Below are 21,738 nucleotides of genomic sequence, written 5' to 3' on the forward strand. Positions count from 1 at the left end.
CGACTTATCCGCTAACAGACTTTTTACATTGTTATTTCCTTCTCCATAATCAAAATTCTTTTGATGCGAAGTGTTGTGTTTAACTAGCAACTTTTGGCTAAGACTCTTTATTACACACATCATAGTGAAATCCAATGCTTCCATTAAAAGAAATCATGTTTTTACGAATGGACACCACCGCTTATTATATGCTCAAATTAACCCTACAGAAACTTATTCTCCCAAATAAGAGGTTCAGTTGTAGTATTTAGGGATCAAATCCACAAAAAATCTATTAATACACGTTAGACTTATTGTTTTCGAAATAAAGCTAGAAGGTAATGTTATAAGCCAGTAAACAGAGAATAAAGTGTTGTAAGTTATCAAGATGAGATGAAGCTAAACTTAGGTGAACTCTCAGGTATGATTGGTATGTAAACCAAATAAGTTATTAGGGATTAAAAGATTTGTTCTCGAACTCAAACTTGAACTATAATCTAGCAACGTTCGTATGTATAAATGATCTAATGTTAGACCTAGGAATCCAACTCTCGTATGTGAGTCCTTGGAGAGTATCGGAGTGTCGATCGATACTGCTTCTAACAAGCTTTAGCGAATGGGTTTGGTGCATTCTCTAACCACATAGATCAACTCTCATATGTATCTAGACAATTAGATCATCCTAGTTTCATTCAGGTAACAGAACAAGCTCTCCCTTGCGCCAATAAATCCTAAGATCTAATTTCAGGGTGATCAATCCTAGACTTGGCAATAAGAACAACTAAGTGATGAACTAGTTAAATCATCCTAACAACAATACATGTTTAACAAATCATCAGATAACCTTTGAGGAGTCCTAAATATAACAATAGAACTACTCAGACATATTCATAGAAAACATTATGATGGTCTGAATAATACTGCAATAGATAAAATAGAAAATAGAGTAAAGAAACAAAGGAGTTCAAGATCTTCTCTAAGAAGGTGTTCAGATATCACTCCAATCCTAAGCTTTCTCTTTAGAAGGGTATGAGGTGTGCCTCCAAAGCGTAACAAAGCGTAAAAGAAGTTATCCTTACAAAACAATAGAAAACCCTAATAAATAGCTTAACATGCAGCCACGGACTTATAGTGAATTTCTTGGAACTTTTGGGGAAAACTTGTAATTTCCTCAAACCATCATTAAACTCGCGGGCAGCTACAGTGTCGATCGTTACTTCGAGTGTAGTGTCGATTAATGCTTCTCACAGAAACAGTCTATGACTTCAAGTCTTCAGCAAAGCTTTCCTCAAAGCTCCAAAAAGATCTAAAATCTTTAATTATGTCCAATAAGTACCTAGACCTAAGAAGACTCTAAAACAACTCCAAATACATAATAAACTTTAAAAACATATTTATATCATAGGTAAAAACAATACAAGAAAACAACGGTATTCTGACGGATATTCCGAGGAAACACAAAATTTGGTTTCCTAGGAATTTCCTCGGAATATACAGACGGAATTCCGAGGAAATATCAATCCGTCGGAATATTCTTATGGAATACCGAGGAAAAATGTATTCCTTGGAAAAAAACTGATGAATTCCGAGGATATATTATAGCCGTTAGAAAGCCGTTGGAGAGCCGTTGGGGGATTTTAAAAATTCCGAGGAAATTCCGACGAACTAGCCGTTGGCGTCGGAATTCCGTCGGAATTTCCTCGGTCTGTCGGCAGGATTTCAAATATAAATACAAGCACCCCTCTTCCTCTTCATTCACTCCATATCTTCATCCTCCCTCTTACTCTCTTTACACACGAATTTGATTCATAAAAAACATGTCTTCTTCAAATTATTTTCGTTCTTGGATCAATCGACCTCATTTTGATCCGAACACGAGATTGCTTACGGAAGAATACCAACGAGGTATAACCGAATTCATGGGGTTAGTTCACCGACGACCGGAAGCAAAAACATGTATGTTAAGATGTCCTTGCTCTAATTGTAAAAATAGAAAGGTTATTAAAGAGTGGGATGTTTGGACTCATCTATATTTGAGTGGGTTTACACGAAGTTACAAAATTTGGTATCATCATGGGGAAACTGATTATGAACATGGTAGTACTAGCGAACCTCAGCCAGCGGTTAGATTAGAAGAACCAATTAGAACGGATGTAGATTATGGTGTAGGTACTGAGCAGATGGTAAATGATCATTTTAGAGGGGAGATTTACCCAATGCAGAAGCTAGGAGATTTTATGATATGTTGGATGCTGGAAAGCAACCATTGTACGAAGGTTGCAGAGATGGTCATTCAGCTTTATCATCTGCTACAAGATTGATGGGCATTAAAACAGATTATAATTTGGCTGAAGACTGTGTGGATGCGATTGCTGATTTTGTAAAAGGTATTCTACCCGAGGATAATGTAGCTCCTGGTTCATACTACGAGGTTCAGAAACTCGTAGCTGGTCTTGGTTTATCGTATCAGGTAATAGATGTATGCAGCGACAACTGCATGATTTATTGGAGGGCGGATGAACAGCGGGTTACATGCAAATTTTGTGGGAAGCCTCGTTATAAAGATACGAGTGGAAGAGTTCCAGTGCCATATAAAAGGATGTGGTATTTGCCTTTGACGGAAAGGTTGCAGAGGTTGTATCTGTCTGAACGCACAGCGCAACCAATGAGATGGCATGCGGAGCACTCAACAGATGGTGAGATCAGACATCCTTCAGATGCAAAAGCGTGGAAGCATTTCCAATCAAAGTATCCCGACTTTGCGTATGAGAGAAGAAATGTCTACCTTGGATTATGTACTGATGGTTTCAGCCCGTTTGGCAAGAGTGGAAGACAGTATTCTCTATGGCCAGTCATTCTTACACCATACAACCTACCCCCAAACTTGTGCTTGCGACGAGAGTTTTTGTTTCTCTCGATTCTCGTTCCCGGACCAGAGCATCCTAAGAGATCACTTGATGTGTTTCTTCAGCCACTAATATATGAGTTGCAACAACTATGGGCTCAAGGTGCTGAAACATACGATGTTTCGTGTAAAGAAAACTTTCAAATGCGGGCAGTACTAATGTGGACAATAAGTGATTTTCCAGCATATGGTATGTTATCTGGATGGACAACGCATGGAAGGCTATCATGTACATATTGTCAAGATAACACTGATGTTTTCCAACTAAAACACGGAAGGAAAACATGTTGGTTTGACTGTCACAGAGGAGATTCCTACCACCTGATCATCCATATCATAGGAGTAGGAATTTGTTTACGAGAACAAGAGGGTGTTTGACAGTCCACCTCCGAAAATTTGTGGGAAAGATTTGAAAGACACAACTAAGAGATTTTGGTGCAGAAAGGACGCCAGACGTCGGTGGACATGAGCGTTTTCCGGTAGATGCTGTTGGAGACCTACATAACTGGCACAAAAAAAATATTTTCTGGGATCTGCCATACTGGGAGGATCATCTGCTAAGGTATAATTTAGATGTCATGCATATTGAGAATAACTTTTTGACAATCTCATGAACACGATCCTTAATGTTCAAGGTAAAACAAAGGATAATTTGAAGTCAAGACTGGATTTAGTCGATATATGTGCTCGTTCAGAACTTCATGTTGATGAGAATGGTAGGGCTCCTTTTCCCATATACCGACTTGATGCAGAGGGAAAAGATGCATTCTTTGATTGGATTTCAAACGATGTGGAGTTTCCAGACGGTTACGTCTCTAATTTGCGTAACTGTATCGACAGAAAGGAAGGAAAGTTTACTGACTTGAAAAGCCACGATTGCCATGTAATGATGCAGCGCCTCCTTCCGTTTGCCTTCAAGGAACTATTACCACGAAATGTTCATGAAGCAATTGCACGGATAAGTGGTTTCTTCCGCGATTTATGCACGAGATCAGTGACTCTTGAAGGTATTGAAAATTTGAAGACTACGATAGCCGTGATTCAGTGCAACCTTGAGAAGATATTTTCTCCCTCATTTTTTGATGTTATGGAGCATCTTGTTATTCACCTGGCAAGAGAATTGGAACTTGGTGGTCCTGTGCAGTATAGATGGATGTATCTGTATGAGCGGTATATGTTCCATTTGAAGAAGATGGTGAAAAATTTAAGTAGGGTGGAAGGTTCTATAGTCGCACAGATGATCAATGAAGAAACTTCAAACTTTGCCGAGTACTACTTTCCAGCAGAAGTTCAGACCAAAAACAGAAGACCTGCTCGGCATGATGATAGAGGCGAACGGGCAACATATCATGTTACGGTTCCAGACATTTTCACAGACGTTGGACGACTTAGCGGAAAACCAAAGGACCGTCGACTTACTGAGCAGGAGCGCAGTAATTTGCAAACATATTTGCTCACCAACTGCGAAGATGTTCTTCAATATGAGAGGTAAATAAATTAGCTTACAAATTTTTATTTTAACAAGTTGAAATTTAAATCTTAATTAATTACATTATTGTCATCATATGTACAGGATTTTCATGGCAGAAAAGCGGTTCGAATATAGATACGCCACAGAGGACGAACTAGAAGAAATGAAGCAGAGAGAATTTGCTGGATGGATGTTTACTTATGTGAGTGCTTTAAACAAATTAAAATATCATTTATCACATATTTATACTAATTCACATTTATTGATATAACATATATATGTGCTATTAATAGGTGTCTGCTGGTTTGGCCAGAGGTGAAACATTTGACGATTGGATACGCGAGATGGTCGTTGGACCAAAATTTGTTGTGAAGTCATATCCGAGATTTTGTACTCGAGGATATGCATTCACAACTCAGAAGAGGAGACGTTCGAGTACGACTTATGATGCTGGCGTTTGTTCTGCATCAGGAGATGATGTATACTACGGACACATACATGAGATTTTGGAAATCAAGTATTTGGGCATGGTTGGATTGCGCTGTACTGTTTTCTATTGTGATTGGCACGACAACACTCTAGATCGAGGTGTGAGAACAGATGCATTTGGTGTTACATCAGTAAATTCGAGGCGAAAGCTGCAATATTATGATCCTTTCATTCTTGCTTCTCAGGCCGATCAGGTAATTAAATGTTAATTATTCAGAATGATTCATCATCATGTGTATTAATTTATAATTTTTCTAAATGTTACAGGTTTGTTATATCAAGTACCCCCGGGTAAGGAACAGAGATGATCCATGGGTTACTGTTACAAGACTCAACCCGAGAGGCCGAGTTCAGGGAAGTTCTGAGCTGGAAGACCCACTACAACCAAGCACATCCGGCAACTTAAGTGCAACAGAAGATTTAACTGGAGTTGGCCTTGTAGTCGATTTAACCGACTTCGGAGAGGAAGCCGTCGTTCACGTAGAGGATGAACCAGTGATTGGAGAGTTTCACCAAGATCCAGATTCAGATTCATCTGGTGATGATGACTCGGAAACAGACTAGCATCGACTTTTTTTGTTTTTTTTTAATAGAAATACCGAGGAAATTCCGAGGGAAGATAGGTTTTCCTCGGAATTTCTTCGGAATAGACCTTGTCGATTTAGGGATTTGATTATAGAGTCTTTTTCCTCGGAATTGCCTCGGAATATTCCGACGGAATTTCGCGGAAGATAAGGGTTTCCTCGGAATTTCCTCGGTAATTTCCGAGGAACTAGGGGTTTTTAACCAAAAACAACGTTTTGCGGATTGAATAACACGTATATAACCTTCATTAAGTGTCTTAACCAGATTATGAAGTCAAACTTTGGTGTTTTACCCAATAACAAACACTTTTACGATTGCATGAACGAAAACCACAAAACATAAGAGAAACACTTATACACTTTAATAAACGGTAAATGGAATACTTACAATTATTTTTGAAATTTTGTTATTTCATGGTTTATGATCATCTATACAAAGAATCCTCAATTGTATGCATTACAATTGTATAAGAAATGAAATACGGCAAAAAAAATCAATGTTTTGAAACCCCAAACCCTGTTTCCTCGGAATTTCCTCGGTAATTTCCGAGGAAATTCTGAGGAACTAGGGGTTTTTAACCGAAAACAACGTTTTGCGGATTGAATAACACGTATATAACCTTCATTAAGTGTCTTAACCAGATTATGAAGTCAAACTTTGGTGTTTTACCCAATAACAAACACTTTTAAGATTGCATGAACGAAAACCACACAACATAAGAGAAACACTTATACACTTTAATAAATGGTAAAGGGAATACTTACAATTATTTTTGAAATTTTGTTATTTCATGGTTTATGATCATCTATACAAAGAATCCTCAATGGTATGCATTACAATAGTATAAGAAATGAAATACGGCAAAAAATATCGATGTTTTGAAACCTCAAACCCTGTTTCCTCGGAATTTCCTTGGTAATTTCCGAGGAAACATGGTTCCTCGGAATATTTTCATTTAACCGGGTAAACCAAGCCGCCAAATATTTCGCGAAAATTGAATTAATGATTTCCGAGGAAATTCCGACGGAAATATTTAATCATTCTGAGGAAATTCCGACGGACATTTTCCGTCGGACGCCTCATTTTATTAGGTCGAACCAGATCTTCTTCCCCATTTCTCTCTTCCTCTCCGCCGAGCTCTCTCTTCTCTCTCGTGATTTCCGGCGTTTCCTCCCTTCTCTCTCGCGATTTCCGGCGAATCCGCCCTAATCCTCCTCAATTTCAGTCACTGCATCATGTATGAACCCTATCCCACTCTCTTAGGTTAGATTTGTTAGGTTTTTAAGTAGATTTGATGATTTTGGAATGATATTTATAGATTTTTGTGAGGGTGAATGGTAGGATTGTGTAAAATCGAGTTTGATTATGGTATTCACTTGATTTGGAATTTTTTTTTTAGTTTTTATTAATTTTGTGGTTATAAAAATCTAATTGATAATTATGTATATATAATATGAAAATGTTTTTTGTATATAAAATCTATTTTTTGCATTATAAAATCATTTATATATTTATTAAACATTTTTAATATATATAAAAAAAATTGTGATTAAAAACTATTATTTGGGATTTAAAAACAAATTATATATATATATATATTTATAATATAAATTTTTATATTTATTAAACATTTTTAATATTATTAAAACTATTTTTTGTAATTATTAAACTATTTTTTATTTATTAAAACTATTTTTTGTAATTATTATACTATTTTTTATTTATTAAAACTATTTTTTGTAATTATTAATCTATTTATATTTTTGTGATTAAAAACTATTTTTTAATTATATTTTTTTTATTTATTAAAATTATTAGAACTAATTTTTAAATATGTTTTTTTTAATTTACAGGTCTAATGATGATCAGATCCGGCCTCAACAGCGTCGTGGTCGTGGTGGTACGGGTAGCCAGTCTCGGGATTCTAGCCAGATTCAGAATTCTGCTTCGCCCCACAGCTCCTACCATACATCTCCCTCTCCATTTTCTGCTCCTGCTCCTCCCGCTCCCGCTGCTACACCCGCTCCTGCTCCTCCGGGTCCTCCGGGAGTGATGAGTGTTGCGGAGTTGGTTCGACAGCCCGGTCGTGACCATCTTCCCTATCTCACTCCGTATCCACATGGACGGGGTCAAACATGGTAATTAAACGTATTTTTTTTCATTAAAATTTGATTCATTATTAATATATTGTTCTTTTTATTAGGTTCAACCGATCCGGAAACGGGATCAGCGCATGGATCAACCGTATGATGTACTCGGCCCTCGACAAGGGACATCCGACGTTCACTGACTTCCCTACCGACAAGCAGCATCTGTGGTTTCGTCAGTTTACGGTAAGTATTCTAATTTTTTACTTATATTTTTAATCTTTAATATAAATTTTCTACTAATTGTGTTTTTTTTCCAGCAAGAATTCAACTGGAATTCCGATAATACGCTCTTTATCTATCACCACTTCGTCCATAAAGTTATGGACAACTATGGGAAGCAGATGCACGAGTGGAAGAAGAAGTGGGAAATAAACAAGGTTGTTTTTAATTTATTAAACAATTTTTTAATTTATTAAACTATTTTTTAATTTATTAAACTATTTTTTAATTTATTAAACTATTTTTTATTTATTAAACTATTTTTTTTTTTTTTTATTAAAAGGTCCCAAAGTCGATTAACAACACGGTCTGAAAGGAGTTGTGTGTGCATTGGGATAAGGAAGAGACGAAAGAAACTTCTTCCACCAACTCCACCAACCGCAGGAGCGAGCGTAAAGGGAAGGGCGTCTTCAAGCATAACTTGGGTGCTCAATCTATTGCCACTCTGGGGATCGCATGGTAAGTTCAGCCGTTTTTTTTTCAATTATTTAAGTTTTGAAATTTTATTTTTTGTGCATTTCTTCTAATTTGTAATGTTTGTTTAATTTATGTTTTTTTCAAGATGGAAGAAAATGATGGCGAGCCGGTTGCTGATCTCGCCCTAATGAAGAGGGCGTATACCAACAAGAAGACCGGCCAGATTGATGATGGTCTTGTGAGGGAAGTGGTCACCCTGATCCAAACTCAGGTGCAAGACGAAGTGTCTCAGCTTCAAACCGAGGATGACGATTCGACGGCTTCGACCAACTTGTCCCGGGTTCGAATCAACGAAATCGTTCAATCGGTAAGTTCTTTTTTTAAAGTTCAATTCATTTATTTCTTGATTTTTATTTTATCATCTTTTTATATTATTTAAATTTGGCTATTTTCTATTTCAGTCGGTTCCAAAGAAGAAGGGACGTTTGGTCGGTTTGGGTCGTCCCTCCCGGTCGGTTCCTCTTTTTTCTGCACCACCGCCCTTTGTTGATCCAGAAGTACTTACAGCTCAGTTGAAGGACAAGGATGATCGCATATCTTTGTTGGAGACCCAGATGGCGGCTCAACAGACGGGCTATGAGGCACAGAAGAGGCTGAACCAGCAAATGATGGAGATGATGCAGAGGATGTACCCGAACGAGGTGTTCCCGAACGTGCAAGACCCGTAGTTTTTTTTTTTTTCAAAAACTCTGAATGTTTTATTTTTATTTGTACAACTTTGAATATTATCTAATATGTTTTCAATTTTAATTTTAATTTTATATTTTCGAATGTAAATTTCAAAAAATTTATTTTTTTAAAAAAAGTTAATTTTTTTTGAAATTCCGAGGAAATGAACCCTCGGAAATTTCCGACGAACATTTCCTCGGAATAAGTCGTCGAAATATACTGAGGGACTCCTTCCTTGGAATTTTCCGAGGGCTCCGTTCCTCGGAAATTCCCGATGAAAATTCCGAGGAATATTTCGTCGGAACTTCCGCGGATTGGACCATCGGAAAGTCCATCGAAATATCCCGAGGAATTTCTCCCTCGGTATATTCCGAGGACCTTTCCGACGAACTGGTGGTCCTCGGAGTTTCCTCGGAAATTCATTTCCTCGGAATTCCGTCGGAAATTTCCGAGGGATTTCCGAGGAAAAATGAATTTCCGAGGAGTTATTTCCGAGGACTTGTTTCGTCGGTATGTCGTCGGAATAACGTTTTTCCGACGACATACCGACGATTTTTTCCCTTGGTATGCCGCTGTTTTCTTGCAGTGAAACATGTAAAATTCATGACATATCAGCTTACGTATCCAACACCTTCTATGAGGGTTTTGTTTTGACTTCATACTCCTTGCAATAAAAATCTGGCATCATCTACAAATATTGCCTATATTTTCTTCTTCTATTCCACCAGCTTTCCACAACCATACCTAGTAGATTTCAGAGTGACCTTTGCTCCGTAGACAGTGCAAAAATAAATGTTTCCAATAACAAAAAAAACACCGAATAGTAAATCCAAAACAATAATGTTTTAGAAAAATGCAGAACAATCGCTCTTCTTCAAGACATAATGCAGACAAGTTTCCATGACATTACCGATTGCAAGATGTTGTTGCCATTCAGTTGAAGCCGTGAATCCTTTAACATCAAGCAGTGAACAAACTTCTAATATCATATAGAAAATAACCAACAGTGGCTTCAGATCCATCATTGTTTCTGATAATTGATGTTGGGTCAGGATAACATAGATCATACTAAAGAAAAATCTGTGTTCAAACTTCTGATTCCACAGAAACTCATCCTCTTCATCAATATTTGTTTTACCCGGATCACATACCTGAAAGGTCACAAAAATGAATCCAAATAAACCGTACAACAAAGCAGACACAGAAACAGGTAAACAATTGCCGGAGTTTTGCCGGAAGAAAGCTCTCGTGGAAAGAGAGAAGAAACCAAAAGTCTAGAAGTTGAAAGATTAGGATGTTTGTTTCTAGAGTGTAGGCGCAGTGTCGTATTAAAAAAACAAAACAAAACACAGGCCTAGATTATAAATTTTACGGCAAATTTATAATTTTCTTTTGCCTAGTAACAGTAATCCCCACTGCTTATAAAACACCACCTTAGAGATTTCTTTACCATCAATTTCTATTAATGTGGTGATAGCCCTCACTTAGCGGTAATTAGGGTTAGGCTTCAATCATGAATCCAGGTAAATGGTCTATGTTTTCCAGATCTGGATGATTAGGTTTTGTACGAGTTTTTTTACTTCTAATTCGTCTATTCCTAACCGAAAGCAAAACTATCGTTTTCCAAACAATCTCTTGGTGGTTAGTCATATATATTTTCTGAATTCGTGGTGGTTTGGGGGAACACATGTGAATTTTATGGTCAATTAATCAATTTTTTGACATAATCATATGTTTTGTAATGGATCTCCCAGCCCTAAGCGTAAGATCAAATCGAAGATTAGGGTATTTTGTGACTGTGTTTTTTCGTTTTGTCTGGCCATCAAGCGCTTGATTTTGATACGTGTCAGCTGATTTATCAGCCGTTAGTATCCATGTTTTATTACATCAGATTATTTTTTCTTCATTCACTTAGAATGTTACGTAGCCTTGGAAACTGCCTTAATAATCCTGAAACCCTAATCATAAGTTTGTAGACGAGGGAATCTTTGTTATGGGTTCTCTCAGTTGTCTGAATGTGAAAGCCGTTCTTGAATGTTGCTTTCACATTCTATGTTCAAAATTATGGTGTTATGTCAATTTCTTTTAATAAACTGTATTCTACTTTTGCTATCATATGTGACACAATCTTATTCCTCAATATTTCAGCGTTGGGATTTACATCTGCGTTTTCCAATGTCGACTCGATCCCGATGCTAAACGGGATCAAACTTTACGGAATTGAAAGAACATCTGTTACTTGTGCTTGCCCTCATGGATCTTGACATCTCGCTCAGGGAAGAACGTCTCAGTCCTTCTAAAAAAGTTGACGAAACCAAGAAATGGGACCGTTCCAACCGCATTAGTATGATGGTAATGAGAATCCGTATCCCGTAGCCATTCAGAGGCGTTGTTCCTGAGGATGTTACTACATCCAAAGAGTAGTTAGCTGCGGTTGAGAAATGCTATGAGAAAAACGTGAAGTCAGAGGTGGAGATTTTACTGGACGAGTTTTCCTCCATGAGGAAACAGCCAGATGAGAGTGTTAGGGAGTATATTATGACGAAGATGAGCGTTGCTGCTAAGATGAAGCAACTCGGGATGCATATTCCAGATGATGTTGTGGTAAGTATGTTACTCGCTAGTCTGCCCTCGGAGTATGATCATCTTAAGAATATTTATAGCTGTGGGCAAAAGAAATGGCCGGCTCATGAGCTCATATATCACTGTCTGCAAGATGAGGATAGTTGGAAGCTAGAAAAGAAGACGTGTGATCTTGCTGTTGTGGATTGTGGTAAGAAAAGGAAGAAGTTTGAGGAATGATTGATTGATTTTGGATTAAAGTAGAAAAAATATGCTTAGGCTTGGAAAGAAGAGGATATATATATATAAACACATAATAAGAAGGTTGATAATAAGAAAGTGGATCTCACAACGTGTAAATATGCAAAATGTATAGATTAAAAATACATATATTTTGAATGAGGTTCTCTATTTGATTATTTCAGATTGTTATTTTATTGTACTTAACTCAAAATATATTTGTAAGTAATAAAAGTTAATTAAAATGTAATATAAATAAATAAATTAAAATATCTGCACAGAAGTGGAGTCAAAATAGGACGAAAAAACGTATTAATCTGTCGTTATCCCATAAACTCCTAGTATAAGAGAATCTCCGAGCTTTTTATGAAACATTCCTCGTGCAAAGAAAAGAAGATAAGTTTCAGCGATCCTTGTACTAGTGGTGCATACTGAATAGTACCGAACATATCATAGTCATATCATAGTACCGAACATATCATACTGATAAAGTGAACCTAAAGTTACATATCTGAGGCAAGATTACGTCATTTGATACAAGTTGTAAACATATTTCAACTCTGGCCAAAGCTATAGTGATATAAGTTCATTCACCTTCACTATTTGGGTACGTCAGTCTTGTATGCATATTCTTGCATTAAAGGTTATTTTTCTCTGAACATATACTATTGTGTTTGATGAAGCATCACTCATATTATTAATTTTTTAAAAAGAGACATGTGAAGGCAAATGCATCCATCAATCATTGGATATTTGAATCGAACTGAAAAAGGGCTCGTCTGTCCTGCTCTGTTTTCCCCTGTTTTCCTCTATTTGCCTATTACTGTAAAAAAATTTTTACTAAAATAACACTGACTTAGAAAAGAACTTTAAGATACTTATTTTAAAAGTTATTTACAAACATCTGCTTATATACAAATCATCATCATCAGGCCAGGTGTTAAAAATATCTAAAAAAAAAAATCCTTACAGTTCAGGTGTTTCATGGATAGATTCAAGACGTGGTTTCCACTTATTTTCGCTAGAAGATCTGAGAAACATTCTCTGGTTCACTAAACCGAGCTGCTCTAGTGAAACTTGCTTGGCCAATAAGAGATCCAGCTGTTTCCTAGTTATCACCACTTTGATTCTTCTTCCTCCTACGTTAGCTTTCTCTTCGAACACCGAATCATCCTTCAATGACATTGTTGTGTATCTTCCTTGGACGCAGATCCTCTGATTTACTGACAAGTTGTGAGATCCACCTTCTTATTATGTGTTTATATATATAAAGAAAAACAAAGAGGGTTCGTTCGAATATTTATTTAAAAGGCTTTCAAATATTTAGAAGTATGGGTTGTGTTTAATTTGGAGTGGATGGTGAAAGAGTTGGTGGGAATGTAACAGATGCGGATCAATAAAAACCTTAAGAAAATTAGAGATGAAGTCTTGGTAATCTTAACACGTGTTGCATTATGGGTTGGTCTTGCGCATAGAAACATTAATTTCGGACCGACCATTCGATCCAAAACATATGGCTTGTCTAATACTTCGGGGAATATACCTATCTAAATATCTAATGTATAAAATGATTTGCCCAAAAAAAAAAAATGTATAAAATGATTAATATTTTTTTAAATGATTAATATTGTCCCCTGTTAGAAACTACGCTAGGCGCTAGTCGGGCGGCAATTTTGGGTCTAGCGAGTTACCGAAAAATCGGGGATTAAGCGGGGTATACGCGGGGATTAGTTTTTATATGTTTTAAATTATAAATATATGTATACATACCATTACATGTGAATGTTTAACGAATAATCAACATAGCTCAGTGGTTTGCTTAGCAATTGTTGCAGTAAGAGGTGTGGTGTTCGATTCTACTCTGATGCAACTTTTCTTTTATTTTAAATAGCACAAGTCAGAAAAAAAAAATTAGAAACCAGTGGCATTTGTCCCACATCGACTAATTCCTTAGAAGAGTAGCTTCAAATTCTTCTATAAATACATAGAGGAGATCCCAGCTCAACTCAAGCAAATGGGCTGTCTTATGGCCCAAACATTTGTCTTTAAAATCCAAAATTTTAATGTTCAAATTGGTCTTTTTGTCCGATTTCTGGACAATTAGGCGGCGATTAGTCGGGTTTTAAGTGATTTATTGCTTATCCGACTTATTGTAACGATTTGGCTAAAACCGCGGCGGTGCACCACCGACGAACGCCTATGCGGACGCCTAGGCGGCTGGGCGTCCGAGTTTTAGAACAGAGATATTGTCAGGTCACGGTTAGAGAAGCTGAATCTGCAACAAGAGCTTGTCAGGATCCAAATCCGTCTGTAGACAGACGAAAGGCCAGTTGCAAACTTGATTATCTTGGTGCTAGGAATAATCAATCAAACTAAAACGGTTCAGTCTTAAGAATCCCAAATTCAATTAATTTATTCGGAGAGATACTTTCTCGTTATAATATCTGTTCTTGTAACCTACTAACCTGTGGGCCGGCTATCTACGTAGAACCCTACTGGTATTTGCTCATTCTTCGTCTGTCAATATTTTTCCCTTTTTAGAAATAACATGGATCATATTTATTTTGTGTTAAATTTAATACTTTCTAGCATCAAACTGTATGGTATTAATATGAAACTAAGATAAAGTTTTTTGGGTTTCTTCATATTCAAGAACGAGTACTACACAACTACAAGCAGTAGTATCAGTAGTACTACCAATCTCAATCTGAGAAAAAGAGAGCTTCTTGTTCCGTTATATTCTCATTGTCAATTCCGTTTATTCTAGGGTTTTTTTGCAAAATTGACCTAAAACTCAAAGTCAAACACAAAACTAACCTCCATTTTTTTTTTAAATGAGTTTTGCCCTATTCACCCCACAAGTTCATATAATTCACGAAAATGCCATCAATTTTTTTTTTCGAAAATGACATTTTTACTCTATCACCCTCATCATCTACAAGTAATTACAAGATTGTCATTGTTATCAATACTCCAACCACCATGAACAACCAATTGGAAGCTCTTAATGCTCCCAAAATCGATTTACCCTTCTTCTTTCTACATTCTTATGAACTAAACACAATATCTCTCTCACTTTCTCTCCACATTCAACTAAAAAAACCCAAGATTTTGATTCTACATTTTTTATGGTTCATAGAGTCATAGAAGCTAACAATTCTGGGTGGGTCACTTTCGTTTGAGATTCTGTGTGCTTGGAGAAGCCTTATGTGTGCTAAGGAAGTTATCTCACCAATTTAAGATATGAAATCGAGTTTTTTTCCATATCTGTTCGTCCAGACGACTTCCCAGGTAAGTCGTCTGGCTGTAGACGACTTACCTGGAAGTCGTCTAGTCAATGCAAAGGTTATTTTTGCAATTGACTTTGAAATCTATTTTCTGAGATGACTAAAATATAAGTCATCTGCTTTTGTTTGGTTACAAAAAAAATCTCCAAAGAACCTTGACGACTTACATGTAAGTCGTCATAGGTTAGTTTTGCATTTGACTAGATTTTGTCGGAATTTTGACTTTCCTAGACAACTTATTTTTCAGTCGTCTGGTGGAAAATTGAAATATCAATATTTTATTAAAACCCGACGACTTACATATAGGTCGTCGTAGGTTAGTTTTGCCATTGAAAAAAAAACTTCAATATTTAACTATACGCAGAACTTATAATTCAGTCGTCCGCCCGATGACTTACATGTAAGTCGTCCAGGATTTTATTCCGAGATTCTGGTCAAACCTTGTAAATCCTGGATGACTTACATGTAAGTCGTCGGACGGACGACTAAATTGTAAGTCGTCTATATATAATTAAATATTGAAGTTTTATTTTTCAATTGAAAAACTAACCTATGACGACTTAATTGTAAGTCGTCGAGTTTTAATAAATTATTGATATTTCAATTTTTTTCACCAGACGACTGAAATGTAAGTCGTGCAGGAAAGTCAAACTTCTGAAATAATCCAGTCAAATGCAAAACTAACCTATGACGACTGAAATGTAAGTCGTCTAGATTTTTTGGAGTTTTTTTTTAACCAAACAAAAGTAGACGACTTATTTTTCAGTCGTCTCAGATAACAGATTTCAAAGTCAATTGCAAAAATAACCTCTGCGTTGACCAGACGACTTATATTTTAGTCGTCTGGAAGACTTAGATTGAAGTCGTCCGCGTCGATCTTTAATAAACTTTCGTTTTCTTTGTTCTATGTTTGCTAATGTATTTTATTTTGATTTTTTCAGATGATGCGTCAATTACATGCAGTGTATAGAGAATAATTGTTGAAAGATGGATGTTGTAATTTTGTGGTTGATCATTTCAAAGGAGCGAGAATGTTATTTTTGGGTGAAGGTTCGACACATGCTGATCTTGTTGCAATGAATCAAGAAGATTATAACCTAGACATGAACACATAGTCTATGGAGTTAACCTACTCATTACAACAGAGTCTTTGTAAAATTTTAATTGCAAAAATGACCTAAATGGACAACTTCTCTGGAAGTCTACTAGACGACCTCCGTGGATGTCGTCTGCCTCAACTTGTATTTTCTCTAAAACTATAGAGACTTTTAAACATTTTCTTGTTAATTCATGTTTATTAATGAATATTTGGGCTACTGAATGAAATTTATAACTTAATTGGTGATATTTATGAGGTTACCAACATTCACGTTAATTAAAGTTTCTAACTGATCCGAGAAGACTTCCGTGGAAGTCTTCTACGCTAGTTTTTAAGTCTTCTACGCGAGTTTTTGAATAATTTGTATTTTTAAGAGTGATAAGTAACTTCAAGATATGTAAAACTCATATTTTCAAAATATGTTTTCTCCCTTACTTATACTAAATTTGACTAAGTTTTTCAACACAAACTTATAAAAAATATGATATGCTTTGACTAGTTACTATTGTTTGTTTCCATCTCTTAAGTATTATTGTTATAGACACTAATGATGATTATTGTTATGAGTTGGAAGAAGGGTTAAAATGTTTCTTAAAATGTTGTATCAATATGAAGCTACCAACATTCTTGTTTATTAAGATGAGAAAAAGGTCATTGGAGTTTATTATTGCATATGAGAGATCCAAAGAAAAGAAAAAGACTATTGAAGTCTATTATTTCATTGATTTGTAAATGTGTAAACACATTGTTAGCTCATGTATTACATCTTGGGAAACATTATTACTGATTTTACAAAATATTCACTGTGGGAACCGAAATTCACACCGTCGATTTCTGTTTAATTAAGGAAACTAGGAAAACCCTAATTTCCCAGAGGTCCCGGATATCTGCTAATACCACACGCCAAGCAATCAGAACACAAGAATAACAACGATAAAGTATAAGAAATCGAAAAGAGAGCAAAGCAGATCTTATTCTGATTTCGCGTTTGAGCGTTACAACAAGGTAAGAGCCTGGGCTACGAGAGCTGTCGGCGAGATTCCTAGTTCTAAAACCCTAAGACGGCAATAACCTAGTTGAGTCGCAGCTCAAATAACAAAAACAGAAATATGCCTAATTGCTCTAAGTGCTAAGTTTGCTCTGAGAAAATTCCTCCCCATGTCTCTCGCCTAGGACTCCTTATGTACTGGCTCCTAGGTCGGTTTGCGCTTTTCCTCTTCTGCCCTCTAACCATTATAGCGTAAAAATGGAGATATTCCATTTTTTCCGATCTTCGTAATTATCTTCAAAATTTCGTATTTAACCGCGGAAACTTGACATTTATCTTTCCATGCGAACCAAGCGTAAACTGTCATGCGGCTTACGGGCTGCTGGTCAAGAAATCGTAAGTTGGGCCTCGGGTCATGTCTTAGGTCCCTTTGGGCCATCTTCTGACTCGAAGCGTTTGTTACGTCTTCTTACGATAAAGAACGAATTTTCCGCGGATTTTACGGTAAAGTTTGATCGATGAATTAGAATGGCAGGAAACATGAAATGGGTTCGCTACGATCTTCGGGAGATAGCATTGACGGGTAGACGAGAATGCATGGATTAATTATCGTATCGATGATTCGGAAGAACTCGGTCGCTACGTAGCGACCAAGCTTCGCTCGGGCTCGGGCTCGGTCGCTACGTGGCGACCGAGCGGAATGGACGCTCGGTCGCTACGTAGTGACCGAGCTTCGACTCGGGCTCGGTCCCTACGTAGCAACCGAGCGGGACGGGCACTCGGTCGCTACGTAGCGACCGGACAGCGTGCTTGTGCGGTAGTAGCGTAATGACCGAGCTTGGTTCGTCTGTGTTCTGATCGTCATACTCGGACCTATCCGTAACTGGTCTGGGTATGTTTCTGATGGCTTATGTTTGATCTAAACAGAATTCGAACGAAGCTTTATCTCGGGAACATACGTTGTTACGCTCTCTTGATCGAGCATGATTTGTTGCGAAAAGACATACTTGTATTTTGTGGGGATTTGGACGTTAACTTCGTCGTAATCGTTTTCGACCCCAACAATTAGCCCCCCAGCTCGTTAGGATCGTGGATTTCTAGTGAGATTCCAACGTGCGGTATGGCGAGTTCGGACGAGATTGGTGTATTTGGGCGAAGTTCGTTTCTGAAAATCCGCAAGTAAATAGTAATTTCTGATGCCTATAAGAAGGGAGGTAATTTCTTACACTTACACATTCTCATAGAGAGATTTCTTGAAAAATTATTTCTTCTTTTTCTTTCTCTCTATCATTTCCTTCTTAGAAAAGAAAACACGAGATGTCGAGTAAGAAGAGGAGTTCGAAGAAAGGGTCCTTGCCCGCGAACGTTTCTGAAGAGCTCTGTGTGCCAAAGATAGAATTCGTTCCTCATTCGGTAGACCCGGCCGAGAACGAGGCATGGTGGATGGCTTGTTATGGTTCGATCACGCCTCCCAAAGAGAAATCGTTCCCGGTCATCAACCGTCGCCCGGTCGAGGAAGGAGCACCAAGTAGGAGTACTAGCGAATTCCTCGAGATCATGCGGTCGTTCTACCAGATTTTGGATGTGGTGGAGTTCAGGGTTCCTCGTCAAGGAGAGCGTGCTAGAGGGTTACTTTCGCGGGTTACTTTAGTAACGAAGCCTTCGTAGTGCGCTGTCGTTTGTGGTTCCCGATTCCCAAAATTATCGTCAGTGTGTTGGATCGTTTCGGGGTGGCGATAAGCCAACTGAATCCCCTTGGCATCCAGCACCTCATTAGAGTCCTGGTCCTGAGCTATGAGCATGGTCTCTCCCTTACCGTCGATCATTTCGAAGCGCTTCTTAGGTTACAGATCATCAAGGATACAGACAAGTACAGGCTGGTCCCTCGGAACTTCATGTCGGTGGTTAAGGGGTTTACTTCTAACTTCAACTCATGGAAGAAGTTTTTCTTCCTCGTTCGTGTGGACGCTGCGTCTGTCGAAAAGAGTTGTATCCCATTGTTCCGGAGGTTGCCGAACGATCGTCCCTTCATCAATCCTATTGCTCTGTTTCCTGAGGACATTATCGCGGTGAGGGATCTGCTCAGGAACGGTCCTTTTTTCTGGACTTCCATTACGCCGAAGAGAGTTCGAAAGGCGTTGAGGTTTGTGCATCCTAGTCCTGCTTTGGGCGGTGAAACAGGGAGTGATTCCGAGCCTGATGGCCAAGGTTCCGACGCTGCTCCCACGGTTGCGACGGGGCTGAATTCTTCGAAGGGGAAAGATATTGACCTCGGTGACCTGGAGTTTTCGGTGGACGATTGCATGCTTCCAGGATGGGATCCGGACCTTGCTTTCGGCGATGGAAGCGGTACGAGCGAGGTCCCTATTATGGACTTTGATGATTTCTTCGCTGGTCTTCCCTCGGGCTTTGATGCTCCTCCGGCCACGAACGAGTCGGGGAGGCCGAATGCCGTCGCGTAAGGATCTCGTATCATCAACGGGGTATAGGCTTTAAGAATTTTGACGATCGTTTCAAGTGTATATATATATATATTTTTTTTTTTTGCTGATAACGTGTCAATCGGTTTTACAGGGCTTGAACTTGCTTGGATCAGCCATTGAGGCGAGCCATAGAGAAGCCATGATCTATCGCTTTAAAGCGGAGAAGGCGGAGAAGGATCTTGCTCGCATGCGAGACGAGATGTTGGCGCGAGATGCTCAACTCGCTCGTGATAATGCCAGGGCCGTTCGTAGAGCGGAACAGAAGGGCAAGAGGGAGATTGTCGAGGTGATGACGACTCGCGCCTCTCAATTCCAGGTTGAGTACGGGAACCTCAAGGATGCTTTCAACTCGCTTGGCGACTTCCGTGAGTGTCGCGGTTCAGTCGGGAGCCTTTGGAAGACGCGGGCGGATGACTACGTTTTCAAGAGGGAGATGGAGTTAATGAAGGGCGGCATGAAGGATCATGCTCACGCTGAGACGCTCATTTCTCCGATCGACGGGAGGATTCAGGGATTCTGGGATCCCATCCCGGTTTCTCCTGATACCGTAGAGACCATGACCGAGTTTGCCGGTGGCGATGAGGAAGTGAACTATCCTGCGGATGCATTCGGAGCTTCCTTGTCCGGGAATTTTGACTTTGATCTGTGAGAGGCGAGTGTTTGACGGGAAGAAGTTTTTTCCTTTATCTCGTATTATGCGGCCAAGTGTGGCTTTCATTCGTATATGTCCGGCCGAGTGTGGCCTTCGAACTTTGTATGGGCCTATTTTGGTCGCTTTTATCTTTACCAGGACTGGCCGTTGGTGGCTTTGAACCCCTACCGCCATGCGGTTTATATATATATAATGGATGTTTGTTTGAGTTACTTTGTTTCGAGTGGTTTTGAAGTAAACATGAGTTGTCTTCTCATATTTAATTCCGTTGAGGCATTCAATCTGTTGGTTTGTTCGAGACGTGAGTTTTTCGTAAAAATTATTTATTCTTACGGACTTTTGGAAACGTCAAGATATGAACGGAGAGACATGTTTTAGGATCTCGCATCGTTTAGATATCATGTCTTGAGATGTCTGAGACCAATGCGATGGGTTTAGGGCAAGACCTAGGTTTACTCTCGGTTTTTAGATTTGTGCGGTGACTAGCCGGCTATTGATTTTTCTGTTGCGATTTCTACCTGATTCGTACTGATTTAAAGTCCGCGATAGGTTCACGGCTTATATAACTTGTATGGCATGAATCGAGCATCTTTCCAGAGACAATTTTTAAGCCAACTAGAAGTGTTAGACCAAAATTTTGGATTTTTTTTGTAGCGCGCTTTCGTCCTTGTGTTGGACGTTCGAAGATCAAAAGAGTGATCAAGTTGCGTTTGTTTAAGACGACTGATGTGTTCGTCGGGCCCAATCGACGAACGGAGTGTAAGATTTTTGTGGTCGCGTTCGGACAATTTGTTCGCATCGTCTCGACTTTTAACTTGGCGACGTCTCGCAGTTATTTCGAAGACTATACGTATATTTTTGGTGCTGAAGAGAGATTCTTTTGCGATTTTGGGCCGTATGAGGCTGCTGACAAGAGTCTTAAAAAGGAGCGATGCATATTGTAGTAAAAAATTTCGAAATCTCTAAAAAACTAAATTACAATAACGCTTATTTTTCTATGTGAGAGTATACGAGTATACGCACCCACTCCCCCCCCCCCTTTTAGAGAGGGGGATAGCTGAACTCGTCTTTCGACGAGCTGCCTACGTACCTCTTTCGAGGATCAAGCCATCTCGTAGTTCTATTTTATGCTGCGAGCGTTTTTACTCGGCGATTGTCGCCGTGCTGACCGCCATGATCGTGATGACCATGGCCGGGTCAGCGTTCTCTTCTGGATGTTCTGGTTGAGTCGTAGTGTCGGCTTCGGACTCGTGTTGAGTTTCGACACCCGAAGCGTTTGCGTCAGCAGATGATGTTAAATCGTCTTTTCTTGACACGTTTCTGGCCGAAGATTTATCTATCTTCATGCGCTTGCGATTTGCCATTGCAGAAGTCGTCATCTGCCTTAACTTGTGCTCCGCGAGGAAGCATAGTCGCGTCTGTTTCTGACATCCCCAGATAGCTGCGACTCCGTTAGGGGTCGGGAATTTGACACCCAGATGGT

General features: G+C 38.6%; 1 pseudogene; it reads left to right on the plus strand.

Annotated features, from left to right (window-relative positions):
• The first annotated feature begins 10,552 nt into the window (after nucleotides 1-10,552).
• LOC125593214 lies at nucleotides 10,553-13,765 on the plus strand (annotated as a pseudogene).
• Nucleotides 13,766-21,738: the final 7,973 nt, after the last annotated feature.

This window comes from Brassica napus, chromosome C9 (genome assembly GCF_020379485.1).
Source record: "Brassica napus cultivar Da-Ae chromosome C9, Da-Ae, whole genome shotgun sequence".
Taxonomy (NCBI): Eukaryota; Viridiplantae; Streptophyta; class Magnoliopsida; order Brassicales; family Brassicaceae; genus Brassica; species Brassica napus.